Source organism: Lupinus angustifolius, chromosome LG06 (genome assembly GCF_001865875.1).
Source record: "Lupinus angustifolius cultivar Tanjil chromosome LG06, LupAngTanjil_v1.0, whole genome shotgun sequence".
NCBI classification, from domain to species: domain Eukaryota; kingdom Viridiplantae; phylum Streptophyta; class Magnoliopsida; order Fabales; family Fabaceae; genus Lupinus; species Lupinus angustifolius.
Window position 1 is genome coordinate 20,977,101 of NC_032014.1, and position 5,245 is coordinate 20,982,345.

A 5,245-nucleotide genomic window follows, 5' to 3' on the forward strand; every position below is an offset into this window, starting at 1 on the left:
GGTTTCTAGTGAGAGATTTCTTTGTTTCAAGTGTTTTTGATATATTTTGCTTGAATGAAATGGTCTCTTATTTATAGGCCTCTCTGATGGACCACTGAGCTGCTTGGCTGGACCGCTAAGCAGCTGACCAAACACTTCAGCATGTGTTTGGTCCCTTGATCAAGTAGCTTAGTCACCTCCTTGTGCTTGACTCATCAAAGCTAGTTGTGGGCTATGAAACCAACTATTGTGAGCTACTTCTGAAAAGCCTATGGTGGGCTACTTGAGGTGAGGTCATGGATGACTTCATGTTTTTGCTTGTTGGTTAAGTCAAGTTTGGTGCAAGCAGCTCAGTGCACCTGCTTCACCGCTAAGCTGCTTGTTCAGAAGCTTTGACCGTGCTGACTAAGATGTGGACTGGTGCTTGCTGATCTGGTCAGGAGTTTGGTTCTCCGCTAAGCTGCCTGGTTGGACTACTAAGCTGCTTGTTCAGCAGCTTGGGCATGTGTCAAGCTTGTGTTTGACCGTGTCAATTGGAGATCTGATCGTGCTAGAACTAGGCTGGTCCAAGGCTGATCGGCCAAGCAGGTCCACTCAACTGCTTGCTTGAGCAGCTTGGTCCAGGTCAAGCTGGTGCTCAGTAAGCTCAGCGGGGCTTGGTCCATGCTTAGCTGCCTGGTTGAGCACCTTGATTTTCTTGACTTTTTTGGCTTGTTGACCATGAGTCTTTTTTCTCTTCTTTTCTTCATCCTAAATCCTACAAAATACATAAAAAAGAAAATACACATACAAATATACAAGATTGTGATATTTTATACAAAAAATATTGATTTAAGTTGGTTTTTTCAAATTATGCTTAAGATAAGTGCCATAAACGTGTATGAAATTTAGGTATGTTTGACACTTATGAATGGGTCATGTTTGGTCCTTACTTGGCTCCAAATATTGACTGAGTATAATCTTTGAACCCGAACCCGACCCTAGAGCCGATAAGACCCGATCCTATTCGAGTCCGATCATGATCGGAGCATACTGTGTGAACAGGTAGGGCTGGGTCCTGGTCACCCCTAGAAAGTATGATATCATTTTTGTTTCATTTTTCTTTAGCATTTCTATTTTCTGTTGTAATATTTTATTTCTTTTACGTTTGAAGAGCCAATAGTATGTAAAGTAAAATTAGAAATTAAAAACATTCACATGATAGAACTTTCAATTTTAAGTTGAATTACATTACTTCGGGGCGAGGTCTTTGCTCTACCAAACTCGAACCCAAAAATTAAACTTCGGGTAAACCCAAACTCAATCGCATCGGGTTTTTTCTGTTAAATTCAGGTTAGGTTCGGACGAGTACCCACAGGTTCGTTTTTCATTGTCATTCTTACTTCCTATTATTAATTCTTTAATAAAATCACATCATTTTTTTATTATTTTTGCATTTCTCTAGTAACATGTTGCATCCTACAACAAGTGTTATGTGAGTTGTTCCTCTCTCCTCCTTTCAACAGATGTTGCTTATGAATAATGACTTTAACTTTGTTTCTTCTTATTTCTAAGGACAATGGTTCTCTATAATAGATGAATTTATACTTGGTCCGGTGTAAACAAATATCTCTATCTATATATATATATAAATAAAAAGTATAATGAAGATTATATATGGTAGGGTGGTCTTTGTCATTAATCTTAACAATGAAGAAGGATGGTTTTCCGTTAGTTGGGCACACACTTAATCAATAAGATGTAAAGTTGTTCATCCGACTTTTCCTGGTTTGGCCGGATTCCCAAACTAGGTTGCAGCCACGATGACACTATTCTTTTCTCTTCATCCTCATCTTTATGAATAACTTCACTTTTTTTATTCTGCCTTGATGACAAGAAATTTGAAGGAATACAACCACAACATATATAATATATAGTATTAAAAATAGAGGAAAGCTCAATTTACAATTATGTTAAATTACACCAATTATACTTATTATTAACCATATTGGTTTAAGATAAATCTAACAATACACATCAGGTCAAATATTTTTTAGCTTATCTTTCCTCCAACAAGCAATCAATTAGTGCTTCTATTATTAATTCTTTAACAAAATCACATCATCCTTTTTGTCATTTTTGCATTTCTCTTTCCTCCAATAACATGTTGCACCCTACAACATGTGTTATGTGAGTTATTCCTAAGGGTGTATGCAGTTCTAGTTTAAACTGCGAAACCGATAAAAATGAACTGAATCGAACCACAAAATGTGGTTCGGTTCAGTTTTTTTATTTGGAACCATTTAAGTTTGGTTCACGATTTTGGAAATTTTGGAACCATTAGAACCGAACCGCATATTAATTTTTTTTTTGTAATTGGATGGTTAGGATTTAAAGTATGCGATAAAATATGATTAAGAATTTAGGATTATTAATACATATATGCTATAAATAAGAGGCAAATAGAAAAGTAAATTAGTAAACAAATCTAAATATCTATTATCTCTACTATCCATTAAGAAGATAGAAAGAAAACTAAAAATGCTAGTGTACATTATGTCACTATCCAAGGATGAAATTAATTAAATAAAGAAATTAAAGAACTAAAAGAAAATAAAGAAAGAACTTAAGGACATTACTAATGATATGGACTAGTAGGTATTACTATTGGACTAAAGAACTAGTACCAAATTTCTCATTCTTAAATTTTGTTGGACAACGTCGAAGATTTTGTGAACTAAAATTTCAAGTTTGTAGGGGTTGAGTTGTTGAATTATTATTATTTTACAAAAAAGAATATTAATTAACATTAAATATTTTATTATTGATGTGTTTAATGTTCATTTAGTTCACTTTATAATTTGCAAATTTTGTTCAATTATTTCTTAAAGCATTTTTATAAATAAGTTGAAAAACTGCGGAACCGAACCGTTAATGAACGATTTGGTTTGGTTCGGTTCCTAAATAAAATTTGTGGTTAATCGAGTAGAACCGACTATATCTTTATATTCGATTCGGTCACTAAATTACGTCAAAACTGAACTGAACTAAACTTTTATACCCCTAGTTGTTCCTCTCTCCTCCTTTGAACATGGTGTTGCTTATGAATTATAACTTTAACTTTGTTCCTATAATAGGTGAATTTGTATTAGGTCCAGTGATTATTTTTTGACACAGTTTTATTATATTAGAACAAATATTCTCGTCCCTGTTAGAAAAAAATTAAAGGGACTTTTGGTAAAAAAAAAAGTCAGACACATTATTCCACTTGTCATTTTTTAGGTGTAACCAAGTTCTTTCCCTTTTGCTGCTAATGGTAAAGGTGATGTCCATTAAACCTATGTATTTCTGCATTTAAGTCTTACGTTTGAGTTAACATTTCTAGCATATGATTGAATCTCTAAAAAAACAGTGATATGTATATCAACTTACTGAATCTAGTATCTGGCAAAAACATTAGTGACCCGGTATTTTATTTATAAATATATATCCTTGAAAGTGTTAACTCAAATGAATACAAGACTAGTAATATGTGACTATTCATATTTTTGAGAAATTAAAATGGTTATTTTATTCATATTTTTGTCTTTCTCGTTTTCTTACTATTAACAGGTTGAAGTATTTTTTTTCATGCATTTTTATTTAAAGTTTAAAATCATATTTTTATTTAATAAGTCATTTAAGAGAAAAGAGAAATGATTTTTAATATCATATTGTATTTAATAAAGTTTACTAAATTTTATCAACTCACATAACACATGGTGTGGGATTAGGATGCAACATATTATTAGAGGAAAGAGAAACATAAAAATAATAAAAAAATATATGTGATTTTATTATAGAATTAATAATAGGAAGCAATAATGGCTGGTGAGAGGGAAAAACTCAATGTCCTAGATTCAAACTCATGTAATTTTCTTAAATCCCTAGATTCAAACTCAATGTCCTTTTTCTTCACAAACTTCCCGAATTCTCATAGGAAAGTGGATATGTGGAAGTTTATCTCAAATTGGGGGTTAGTTGGGGATCTTTTCATTCCTCAAAAACGTGATAAGAGGGGGAGAAGGTTTGGTTTTGTTAGCTTTAAGAAGGTGGAGGATTGGTCCAAGTTCAAGTTGCAGCTTTCAAACATTTGGATAGGGTTGTACAAAATCAGCATCAATACACCTAGGTTTCAGAGGCAGGGGTTGAAATCGTGGGTTAACAACATGCCCTTTTCAGTTATCCCAGAAGTAGAGAAAGGAGTTGCCATTCTAGGTAGGGGTGGGTCTATCCCAATCGGAAATGCCTCCCATTGGAAACAAGCCCTCCTCAACGAGGCTCAATCTATCCCTTCATCCTCTAGGGATTTGGGTGAAGGTCTCCTTGAATTTAAGGTCAAGCCGAAGTTTATCGATAAATTGCAAAAGGCGGTTCTTGGGGAGCTAGTTAGGGTGGAGGACATTTTCAATGTCCAAGCCCTCTTGGCTAAGGAAGGCTTTCTCTCCTCTAAGGCTACCCATGTTGGTAGAAAGTGGATATCCTCTTTGGTAACTTTTCTATGGAGTTATTGGAATTACAGAAGAATGAAAGCTAGAGTTGCCCGGTTTTTAAGTCCTTTAAATCATGGTCATCTTCGTTCTGTTCTAGAGAAAGACTAGTTTGAGTGAAATGTTTTGAAATTCCGGCTCTGGCTTGGTCGGAGAGTTCTTCAAACTTATTGCAGGTTCTTTAGGGTTGTTTGTAAAACTTGATGCGGGAACAAGAGATATGGCTAGGTTGGATTCTGGAGGTTTTTTTGTTCTGACAAAATTGGAGTGTAAGGTGAGTGTTTCTCGAAAAGTCTTGATTGATGGTAAGGTTTTTGTTGTGAAGTTGGAGGAATTCTGTGGAGATCCTTTTTCTGACTATATTGAGGGGGTTATTGTCATTCGCGATTCATCTCTAGAAAGAATCAAATGGCGGAGGTCCCTGGAGTTAGTGACCTTGAGTCCTGGCAAGATAGGAATTCCTGTTGGGGAAAGCATAAGCTGATGGACGTTATTGACGATGATGTGGTTGAAAGTTTTGTAAATGAGAATAATTGGGTTGGTGATTCTGTTCCTATTCCTACTCCCAACCTGAAAGGTTTTGTAGACTCTGTTCCTCTGCCTGGTAGGGTGGGTGTTGGGCCTAATGAGGAGAGTTTTCAGGCTGTTAGTGGCCAACCTCAAGATTTTGGGGTGTGCATTGGGAAGGTTTGAGTCAGAATGATGATTGTGTTGCACCAGTTTCGGATGATCTTAGAGTTGAAGAATTGGGTTATGGT